This window comes from Artibeus jamaicensis, unplaced genomic scaffold (genome assembly GCF_021234435.1).
Source record: "Artibeus jamaicensis isolate MK-2021 breed Jamaican fruit bat unplaced genomic scaffold, CSHL_Jam_final contig_391, whole genome shotgun sequence".
Lineage (NCBI taxonomy): Eukaryota > Metazoa > Chordata > Mammalia > Chiroptera > Phyllostomidae > Artibeus > Artibeus jamaicensis.
Genome location: NW_026521814.1, coordinates 33569550 through 33581975, shown reverse-complemented (window position 1 = coordinate 33581975; position 12426 = coordinate 33569550). Strand labels below are relative to the sequence as shown.

General features: G+C 37.1%; 1 non-coding gene across 1 annotated transcript; it reads right to left on the bottom strand.

The window, feature by feature from the left end:
• Nucleotides 1-397: 397 nt before the first annotated feature.
• LOC119055294 (U6 spliceosomal RNA) lies at nucleotides 398-504 on the bottom strand. The gene has a single exon (XR_005083676.2). It is a non-coding gene; the product is annotated as a U6 spliceosomal RNA (small nuclear RNA).
• Between the last annotated feature and the right edge of the window lie 11922 nt (nucleotides 505-12426).

Below are 12426 nucleotides of genomic sequence, written 5' to 3'. Positions count from 1 at the left end.
AATATGCAGTCAAAACATGCAATTTGCCCTTTATGATCCCCAGAAAGGTCTGAATAACATCTTACAACATAGTCAGAAATATTATGACTTATGAAAGTTACTAACCAATCAATAAGCATTTGGTAAGTTTCTTCTGGGTGTATGACTTTGTATAAATGTTATATCAATATTAAATTTTTTATGCTTACCCTAGGATATTTTTTTCATTGCTTTCAAAGAGAGAGGAAGGGAGGAAAAGAGAAACATTAATTGGTTGCCTTCTTGTACACACCCTGATAGCTGATTGAACCTGAAACCTGGTTATATGCCCTGACCAAGAATTCAGCCTCTGACATTTCGGTCTATGGGACAATGCCCTAAGTGAGCGTTGTCTCAAAGTGAGCCACAGTGGCCAGGGTACTTTTTTTAATGCTTCACAAATTTGCATATCATTCTTGCTCAGAGGCCATACTAATCTTCTCTGTATCATTCCAATCTTAGTATATATGCTGTCAAAATGAGCACTCAATATTAATTTTTAAAATCTCTGTATATCAGTATGATGAGTGTAACATAGTTCCCTAATGCTGAAGTAATAAAAGCATAAATTATTTTTCTCCAATTAGTTCATGTAGAATTATATGACCTATGAAAATATCATTTTCCCAGAAGGATTTTATAATATTAAAGAGCAGTGACTAAATCATATGCTCTTATACACACAAAAAAGTTCAATAAATTGTCACTGGAGTGAAAAGCCAGATAACTGACGGCACAGAATAAGGTGAAAAGATTTTATCCTGCAAAGCCTATTTATACCTTGAGTATCAGAAAAAAATCATAATGAATATTTTTTCTTATGGCACATTGTATAAATGTTTGAAAAATTTTCTAAGCGTGTCAATATGATTCTCATTTAGATGCTGAGGAAGTTGCATAAACATTGAAATGCACAAAAGTTAGAAAACAAGTCTGTCCTATGGCCTTGCATTCTAGTTTTTCTGGCTTTTGATAAATATTTATCTGGCCTCTCATAATGACCACCAAACAACTGCACTACACTATCTGCTTGCAGAAAGTACATGAATAATTTCAAGAGCAACTGAAACTACTGTAACACTCATCCCTACAACCTTCACCATGTGTAAGTACATATTCATTCTTCTTAGAGACTTCTGATATACTGAAATATCTACATCAAAACTTTCTTCCTCTTTTTTATTGGCTTTAAAAAAAATTGTTGTTCAAGTACAGTTGTCTCCATTTTCCCCTAACTCCCACCCCACCCTTGATCTTACCCCTCTTTGGCTTTGTCCATGGGTATTTATACATGTTCCTTGATGATCCTTCTCATTCTTTCCCCTGTTATACCCTTCTCTCTTCCCCTCTGGTTACTGTCAGTTTGCTCTTTGTTTCAATGTCTCTGGCTATATTTTTCTTGCTTGCTCATTTTGTTGATTAGGTTCCACTTATAGAGAGATCATACGGTATTTGTTTTTTACCACATGACTTATTTCACTTAGCATAATGCTTCCCAGTTCCATCCATGCTGTTACAAAGGGTAAGAGGTCATTCTTTCTTTCTGCTGTGTAGTAGTCCATTGTGTAAATGTTCCATGATTTTTTGATCCACTCATTTGTTGATGGGCACTTGGGTTGCTTCCAACACTTGGCTATTGTAAATAGTACTGCCATGAACATTGGGGTGCATAGGTTCAATTTGTATTTCAGGATTCTTAAGGTATAATCTCAGCAATGAAATCTCTGGGTCAAAAGGCAGTTCCATTTTAAGTTTTTCCACAGTGGCTACACCAGCCTGCATTCCCACCAATAGTGCACTAGGGTTCCCTTCTCTCCACAACCTCACAGGTACTTGTTTGTTGATTTGGTTATGATGGCTATTCTGACCAGTGTGAAGTGATATCTCACCATGGTTTTAATTTGCATCTCTCTGGTGGTTAGTAAAACTGAGCATTATTTCATATGTTTCTGGGCCCTCTGTATGTCTTCCTTGGAGAAGTGTCCATTCAGGTCCTTTGCCAATTTTTTAATTGGGTTGTCTTCCTGGAGTGGAGTTGAGTGAGTTCTTCATGTATTTTGGAGATCAAACCCTTGTCTGAGGTGTCATTGGCAAAAATGTTTTCCCATATGGTTGGATCCCTTTTTTTATTTTGCTTATGGTTTCTTTAGCTGTGCAGAAGTTTTTTACTTTGATGTAATCCCATTTTTGTATTTTTCCTTTATCTCCTATAGGGGACCATTTTGTGTGGCATGAGGAATGTAGCCTAACCCCCACTCATAAAGGCCAGCGGGGAGTGAGGTCTGGCACACAGGTCCCACTCCCACAGATAGGTTCTCCAGTGGGGAGTCAGGCCTGCATTGTACCTAGGCTGCTATGAGACTTGCTTTTGCTAAACTTCTTTACCCTGGATTGAGGCAGAAAATGTTTACTGCATATCCTTAAAGTAACTTCCTAAAATCTGTATTAAACCTCTCAAGTATGGAATGTAACCAGTTCAACCACTTTTCCCCTTGATCTGTAACATCCTTCTCTTTGAAGTTACTGGCAATACTTTTTCCTTTGTTATCTGTAAAAGGTAATCACCTATAGTGAACCTGTGCAGAGTAAATGAGGACCATGCTTGTTGTAATGTACCCGGAAAAGCAATAAAAGCTTGTCCAGGCAGGGATTGGGCCCTCTCAGAGACGGGCCATGCTGTCCCTTTTTCTCCACAGGACTTCTGTAGTTTCTGTGAATTTGTCTGTTGCAGCAACAACACACAGAACCATGGGCCCGGGTCCACATCAATCTCCCTTGCCAAGGAGCTATATCAGCAAAAATATTGCTTCAGGATATCCAAAATTTTACTATCTATGTTCTTCTCTAGGACTTTTATGGTATTGTGACTTATGTTTAAGTCTTTTATTCACTTTGAGTTTATTTTTGTGCATGGTGTAAGTTAGAGGTCAAGTTTCTTTTTTTTTTTTTTTTTTGGCATGTAACTGTCCAAAACTTTCTTCTTCTTAATTTAGAATTTCCCTAGTTAAAATAAGTTAGCTATTTAGAGCTAAAATGTGATGTTTTTATTTTTCAAACACTAAACTAATCATGCTTAAAATTTGAACCTCTTCCATTCAAATGTATTCTTATTCCCTTCAACTAAAAGACTAATTTTAAACCCCTGTTGCAGTACGAAACTGAATTATACAACAAATTTAGGATAAAATCTTTGTCTATATTTGATCTCAAAGGTGTTCAAAAAGCAAGATGACCACCCACTCTTTTTAATAGAAAGAAATCCAAGTTCCACTTATAAAAATAACAATTTAAAAGAAGCCTGATTACAGGCAGCCCTTCTTAGAGCATGTCTCTATTTCATGCATCAGGAAACTCACAGTATCTCTGGCATCTTTAACATTCTTTTTCTTCAGAATCATCATTGCCTTCTCATGCTGACTCATTTCTCCTGGGGGGATTCTCTTCCAGTATATACTTCTCATATTAATCTAATCATTCAGTATATATTTGCTATTATCCAGAAATTGGCTATATTCTTCTTAAAGCACAGGAAAAACATGAAACTACCAGACTGGGGGAAGGTTCTTCTTCAAATATTACAGAATAATCTTTCCATATACCAAAAATAAATGCCTCTAAAAAAAGGCAACAAACACAAATTATTGTTAAAATGGTTTTACAGCTAAGGATTACTCATACACATTGTGTTTGCCAAGTTTTATATAGGACATCTGTCAGAAAGCTTATTTGCCATTGTCTCTCTTTCCTACATCTTCCTCTAAGGAATTTTTTTCTCTTGGCACAAAACCCTCAGTAATAGGAAAAAACGGGGTGGAGAGGAAAATATGGGGGGGGATGATTAGCCTTTGTAACAATTTCCAATTAAAAGGCTAATGATCAATACCACATAACCAGTTGTCCATTATCCCACCTATCTCTAACCAAGGACAGTCCTATAGAATAAGTACTAACTTCATAACTCATGAACAAAGGTCTTCACAATCATAAAGTCTGGACATGCTGAGCCTTTTACAGTTTGCTAAATATACCAGGCCCTTTCCCAAATTACACCTCCTTTATAATTTAAAATAATGCAGGAGGAGGTCTATCATTTTCTACATATTATTCCCTTCATAGTCAATGCCTTTGCCTGCTTTTTTTTTTCAGGCAATCTTCTACTCTTTCAAAATCCAGCATAATTTTCACCTCCCTGGTAAAATACTGTCCAGTTCTCAGGTCAGTATTACCTGCCTTTTCCTCAGTGTTCCCCAAAACCTTTGTTCATACGTCAAAGTAGTGTAACATTCCTCTTCCATTTTTATTGTTCTTTGTTTGGATTTCAGAAGGGAGGGAATGATGAGTAATTTTTAATGTTATTTATTCTTTATACTTTTATACACTATTTGACTTTCTACAGTGTATTATTTTTTAATTAGAAAAACATATAAATTATTTCAAAATAGTAGTTCAGGACAAAGAAAATAAAAAAACAAGTAGTCTTTAGTATCCAAAACAAAAATTATATTCAAGGTAAATAAAAGCAAAAAAATCAAGCAAACTCTCTGCATACTATCAAAAACCAAATCACTTCATAGATGATACTTTATCATTGGCATCAAAACCTAATAGTTGTCAAAATCTTCTGAATTTTAAAAAATATTCTATTTAGAACTCTGAATTATTACCAGTTAGATTTGTGGCTTTTTTCTAATTTATTGTACTATATCATTCATGTAAGCCTCCTAAAGCCCTTGATGGAAGAGAAGTGGTGTAAATAATCCATATGGGCGCTAGATTGTTAACTGTCCCTGGCAGTTTCCGCAAGATCCACATATTTAGCTAGGATGGGAATACTTCTTTAAGGCAAGACATCATGAACACAGCAAAACAATCTAGCCACGTGGCTAAAACCCATAATGTAAAAGAGATCTCACATGCAGTCAACAAAAGCACAACTATATGCAAAATATCCTAAATAATATGCAGGAGATTCTGATGTTTATTTTCATCTCTTCTTCATTATAGAATGATAAAAACCTTTAGCTGCAAATGGCTAAGTTGTGTTTTCTTATATGTTTAAGTTATCCTCTTCTGCTGATATGCTTTTATGTGTTCTGTTCTTGCGCAGTGCACATCTAGCTAGGATACCGGGTGGTTTATGAGATCAGTATCTTTATTATTATTATTTGCAAATGCAGTGACTCTTTCTAAACCTGTAATTTATGAATGATTACTTCAAACTGTGTTGTCTAGGAGGCTTGACTAGTGCTCTGCCCTAACCCATTGTCACTCAGCTGTTTCCATGCCTGATGTTACCAGCAATGTTAGACCTCAGTTTTTGAGTTCAGCTAAGCAAGCATTCAGAGCTCGAGCTCTGAATTCAGAACTCTTATGCAAGAAGTTTATTTAGAAAGTCACAGAGTTTGAAGAAGTGATCCAGCTGGGCTGTATGGACTCAGAAAACAAGTTACAGAGTCAGAAGAAGGGCCCTTGGAGCTTAGGAGAAAGAAAGCAGAGGATACATTCCTAAGGAAAGAAGTGGGGAAGAGGCAGTGTGGGGCTTTAGAGAAAGAGAGTATTACTGGATCCTTGGGCTTAATGTTTTTTTATCTGTTCTCTAAAGGTGGAAATTTTAAAGGAAGTCTCAGTGGAGGATGTCCATAAAAGCTTTATCAGCTTTTCAGGTATGTCCTTTCAGGGTTGTAGTGTCTACTGACTGGTTGGTGCAAGGGTAGGGGGTCATTAGTCAGTGCAGCTGGTCCTGATGTCAGCCACAGCATTGTTTCACCTGATTTTGCTGCTTTTCTGGGCCTGGAGCTGGAACACACCCGAGGCCTACATGTTTTCTCTGTTTTGACCAAAACTCTGTCTCTGTGGTCAAAAGACCCAGGGCTTCATTCCTAAGATTCTTTGACGCATATCAGAACCTCATTGTCCTGAGGGCTTAATGTTTAAGGGAGTGGTCATGCAAGGGAGAAGGCAGGTGACTCAGGGTGCAGGATGGGGGCAGTGAAGCAGCTCTTTGTCTCAGTATCCCCATTCTGCTTGAAAAAAGCCGCTGGGCTTTTTACTATCCTTCCTCACTGTGGCCAGCATTTTCTGAACTATGTTACTGATGAGAAGCATAATTTGTATACTTTGACTTTTTCCAACCTTGCACAAAAAAAGTGGGCCTCATGTATTCCTCTGTAACATCAATTAAAACCTTCTTGTCTATATCCCTGCACATGTTTTACTCTTGAGCCATTTAAATCTCCCACTTGAGGTCTACAATAGCATTTACAGCATTATATTGCAAATTATCTCCTTGGGAAGCCAAGATATTATGAATTACTTAAGGGCTGGGACTTCAGCCTCAGGATTTAGCGCTAAGTCTGACTGACACATATTGGGTCCTCAATAAATGCAGTACTTGCTTGAATGAATAAATGAAAAAGATAAAGAATAACGTTTTAAAAACAATTTAATCCTCACCTGAGGACATGTTTGTTGATTTTTTTTAGAGAGAGGAACACTGATGTGAGAGAAAAACATCTATCTGTTGCCTCCTGTACACGCCTTGACCAGAAATCAAACTTGCAACCCTGCGGTGTGTGAGGCAACACTCCAACCAACCGAGCTACCCAGCCTGGGCAAGAATAACTTTTGAGGAGCAGAGAAGCATCAGGAGAAATTGTCAAATGAATTTAAGATATGAAATGAATTTCCTGAACTAAAAATAAAACTGTTACAGAATGGACAGTATGGCCTCCTTTCCTGGGGTCTTGCCATACTTGTTTCATCTTGCCCACTGCCCTTAGGAATTATGGCTCTCAATGCCAGTTTTTGTGAAAAGGAAAGGAACTATTTATTCAAAAGTTATACAGGTTTAGAGCAATAGCAGAATGTCACCATTAAAGTCCCAAAGTTCCTTTAAAACACCCACCAACACACAGACAGTCCTGCCTTCCTCACTTTGCCTGACCAGGGCAGTCAAGGGTACCATATCTCAGGAAAAAGACATAGAAGCCTGTAGCTCGGCTACACTCCCAGTTCCTCCTAGTAATGCATGCTCGGCTAACAAGTCTCCCACAGTCCCCAGCACCATCAGCTGTGTCACCTTGATCTCCAGTTCTTAATCCAAAACCACGTGGCACCTTCTCACGGTCCACCAGCAAGAGTTCTTTCACCCCTTTTCTTCCCTCATTGTCTCACATTGTCCTCCCACATAGTCCTGCATTGTCCTTCTGCATTCTTTCAAACCGTTAAGAGAGAGCTCTTCATGGCTGCTATACCTTGCTTTCCTGGTTCCTAAGACGGGTGGCCAAGGGAGCCCCCTCTCTGTTCCCAAAGCTGTGTGGTTAGCATCCAGCATGGCTGCCATGCCTTGGTTTATATCCCAGACTGAATCTTCCTTTATAACCCCATTTCCAACTTCTCCCACAATTGGCTACACCTGCTAGCACTCCAGCATTTTTTTCAGCCTTTCTTGGCCACCATACTAAGTCTGGGCAGGCATAGTCCCATGGCCCGGAGCTAACTATCTCCAAGCTCTCATGTGGGCATTGTAACCAGGGGGAGCTACCTCCCTTAACTTCATCAGGGGTTAAGTTAACAATTATCTTCCTAGCTAGACTCATTGATATGCAAAATAACTATTAACTATTTTGCATATCAGATATAAAGCTATTCTGCTATTATTAATATGCAAAATAACTCTCAATGGCCCTGCTCCATGTGTCCCATTCCCCCATGGCAGCCCACCTTGTTTGTGGGGGGGATATATTATATATTCTTGGACACCCCAAGTTCTGGACCCCATTACAAATCCCCCCTTTGGGGGAGCCTGGCTATACCCCATTACAAAACCCAATTTAAAAATGGGCAAAGTGTCTATATAGACATTTTTCCAAAGAAGGTATTCAAATTACCAGTAATGATATGAAAATATGCCACTAATGAAATGCAGATCAAAACCACAATGAGATCCACTTCACACTCACTAAGATGGCTAAATAAAAGGCAAAAGTGTGGGTAGGATGTGGAAAATTGGAAACCTGATGCATTACAGGTGAGAATGTAAAATGGTGCAGCTCTTGTGGAAAGCAGTTTGGTAGTTCTTCAAAAGTTAAGCATACAGAAACCATATGATCCAGTAATTCTAATCCATGGAAACATTTCTATACAAAAATTTGTACACAAATGTTCACAGCAGCACTCATAATGAGCGGCACTCGGTATGTTCATAATAATCATAAAGAAGAAACAACTCAAATGGCCGTCAACTGATAAATGGATAAACAAAAGTGGTATATCCAACTAATGGAACATGTTTAGCCATAAAAAGTAGTGAGGTACTGATATACTACAACATGGGTTAACCTTGAAAACTGAGTGAAAGGAGCCAGACACAAAAGACTCTTTTTATGATTCTCTTTATACGAAATATCCAGAACAGGCAAATCTAGAGACAGAAAGTATACTAGTGGTTGCCTGGAGCTAGAGGGAGAGAGAGGTTGCGGGTAAATGGAGAGGGACCGGCAATGAAAATGTTGTAGAACTGATTGTGGTGATAGTTGTACAACTCTATGAATACACTAAAAACTATTGAATTGTCCCTTTTAAATGAGTGTATTGTATTCTATATGAATCATATCTTAATAAAGCTGTTTTTACAAAGGAACTGAAAGGCACTTGTTAATAATAATTAAATTGCTAATCCTCAGACTTTCTCAGACTTTTCTCTCCATACTTGGAGACCAAGTATGGTCTCTTCACAGAACCATACTTGAGAAATGCAGTAGATCTTAAAGAAAAAATTTAAGTCCTTATATTAACCATAGAAGCAGAACAAAATCAAGATGATAAATTGCATCATTCCTTTCTCATGGGGCTTTACCTGATATTATCAGCATTTCTATACACAATTAGGTTTGTTGAAAACAATGACCAAAATCTTAGGCTGTTTTAGTTTATATGAAGGGAAGAAAAACTCTTAACTTTAAACTTTAGGCCTTAAAGTACATACTAGACTTTGTAAGCTTTTCTTACACTACCAGTGGGCTTTCTACTTCCTTCCAAACTCTTGAAAAAGCAAGTGGTATATTAAGCAAGAGATAGAACTGTGATGACAGAATTTCTTATAATAGTGTTATCTGCATCCGTATTGAGATATCATCTATTTGGTGACAGGCTCGTTTTAAGTTTTCCCAAACAACTGCCAGCCAATAATACTATCATTTAATCCCATGCAAAAATTACAGCAACCAAGATGATGAAACCGATAACCAATGGTACTAATCTATTATAGTGCTAAACCTGGTCGCTGGTCTCTACATCACAGAGGATTTTATACCAAAATTAGAGAAAAAATATTAATAATGTCAGAATGGAAAACAAATGGCAATATAAGAATGAGTGAAGTCACGAGGATTTACTTAGAAAATCAGCTGAAGTTTTCAAGCAAAATTTGCAAATTACATTATAGCAGGAATAGGAAGGTGCTTGCCTTCTAGAACAATTCCAGGAGGATGGATTTATATGATTTGTTTCAACAATCTTAAAGTGACATTTACTTAACTTTACAGATTACAAAGCATTTTCATAACTATTTTACATTTCAGCCTTTCTCCGATGGGGTGGCTAGAACAGGTATTACAATACTTGTCTCAGAATTACTATTGTAACAAATGACCTATATTGAGTTCTTGTATCCCAGGCAAAAATGGATGTTTTGACCATGTTTTGACTGTGTCACAGGGAAAAATAAAGTTTGACAGAAGTAATAGCTACAAAAGAAATCTCACCATAGTAGTAGTTAATATAGAATTTATAAAGATAAAAACCTGGTGACTGAAATGAATCTTATAGTAAAATGTACATGAAAAAAGTGGATCCTGAGCATAATCATTTCAGTAAAATAAAAATGAGAATAGAAAAATATTGGAAATAGTTTCACTGTCACTGCATAGAAATTTGATGAAGAATTTAATTGGTTATAATTCTTGTTAAATGAATATATTCATAAAAATATGGTTTAAAGTGGCAGTTAAAATTATGCACCTATTCAAGTGGGGGTGGGGTGTGAATAAAAAATAATGAGAAGTAGCCCTGGCTGGTGTGGCTCAGTGGGGTGACTGTGGGCTGCAAACCAAAAGGGTCACCAGTTCAATTCCCAGTTAGGGCATATGCCTGGGTTTCGGGCCAGGTCCCTGGTAGGGGCCGCTTGAGATGCAACTACACATGGATATTTCTCTCCCTCTCTTACTCTCTCCATTCCCTTCTCTCTAAAAATAAATAAATAAAATCTAAAAAAAAAAATGAGAAATAAATTGCAGGATCAAGTTGGCATTATTGGCCTGGCTGGCGTAGCTCAGAGGATTGAGTGAGCGCCTGTGAACCAGAGGATCACGGTTCGGTTCCCAGTCAGGGCACATGCCTGGGTTGCAGGCCAGTTCCCAGAAGGGGACACATGAGATATTTCTCTCCCTCTCTCCTTCCCTTCCCCTCTAAAGATAAATAAATAAAACCTTTTAAAATAAATAAAGAAAATCTTTTTAAAAATTGGCATTATTTACTTGATTCTTAGAATCCTTCCTGGCTTCTTACCAAATTTAACATCACTGTAGAATGTAAAATAAATCTCATCAAGCTCTCTATTTGTAAAACAAAAAGTGTAACTGTAGGAACTACCTCATCATGTTGTGGATTAAATGAGATAAGGCTTATAACATGGTTAACATAGTAGTAATATAAACAGAGGGTATTTTAACCCTATCTTTCCCAAGAGTTGATTGTATTTTTTCAGTGAACCAGTCCATTATCTTTAAAAATAGGTCTTCTACTCACTAAATCACATTATTTCATCTGTGAGTACTTTCTTGTAATTAATGAAATACCCAGAGAGATCTCTGATGATGCTACCACAGAGTTCTACCTCTGACTACTTATATATGGTAAAATAGATATTTTAATTTAGAAACATTGTCCCAGGCAACTACTGGAGTACAGAGTTAATTAAATGTACTCCTGATTGTTTAGAATACAAAAAAATAAAAATACCTATAGCTTTTTTTTTCTTTAATTTGACACATGAATAGAAGTTATTTGAGTTTGGCTTATCCACCCAAAAATTACATTATCTCTCTTCAAAAAAAAAAAGGTAGACCACTCTGACTGTTGTGGCGCATCATCCCACAAAGCAAAAGATCACCAGTTTGATTACTCTTCAGGGGAACTCACCTGGATTGCAGGCCATGTCCCCAGTGGGGGCAGTTGGGAGCGTGCTAGAGGTAAGCAATTGATGTTTCTCTCACACATCAATGTTTCTCTCCCTTTCTCCCTTCTTCTACTCTCACTAAAAATAAAATAAATAAAATCTTTTTTTTAAAGGTAGATCAATGAAGCAATTTCATTTCACTAACAAAAATGGAGTATGGGATATTGGGAAATCATTCAGCCTATCAGTCTTCTCATACAGAAAACACACATGAATAAAATACACCCACTTCAGAATTGTTGTGAGGACTAATTAATATCTTTAAGTTGCTTTGAAATTCCCATTTGAAAGTCTCTTAATCTGATCTTTATCTAGAAGATCTGGATAATACGTATATGGGAAGACACTATTCATGTAGAAACTAAAATTGGCTTTTGCTTGTGTAACTTGAACTTCTACTTGGTAAAAAGTGTAATTTAGCAGAGAGAGTACCATCATACAACTTTTAAAGTGCATGTCTCAAAAACATATAATACTCATTCAGTTTTTCATTATTTCATTCTTCATATATGATACCAACCACAGGTATGCAAGGTACTCAACATTCAAAAAAATACAGCACATGGAACTCTTTTGTGTGCTTATGCTGTTATTTTAAAAGTCTTTCTTGCTTTTCCTGTAACCGAATATATGCAATTGTTCATTGTTTTTTTCCAGGTTCAAGATTTTTTTGTACAAATTGAATATCCCATAACAAGTTGACATTAACTTCTCCGGGCATGAGAGATTAACAGTTGGGGTACAGTTTAGAACCCTTTTGGGTTGCTTTCACAGCTGGAGCTTTTTAGACCTTAACTTGAAGTATTAAAAACAGCAGAGCAATGTTTCCATACATGGTCAATACACAATTAATTTTACCTGTGATAGTATAAGAGTTGAAATTTTTTTGACACCTGTGAAATGGGATTGGGCATCAGCTTCTGGATTTTTTCCATGACTTCTATCTTGCAAAAAGCACAAATCCCACAGGCTCCATCCTCTGCCCCCCTCCAAGAAGCTGCTTCCCCTGCATGTGTCCAACTGGCTATTAATACTTTTTTAACAGAAGATTTCAGAAGTATATTATTTTGAAAGTGAAAATTCCCTGTATTCCAATGCCCCAGAAAAAAACACTACTAGTAGTTTGGTATATACGGCATAGGGCAAAAGTAGGTTTACAGTTTATGAGTATG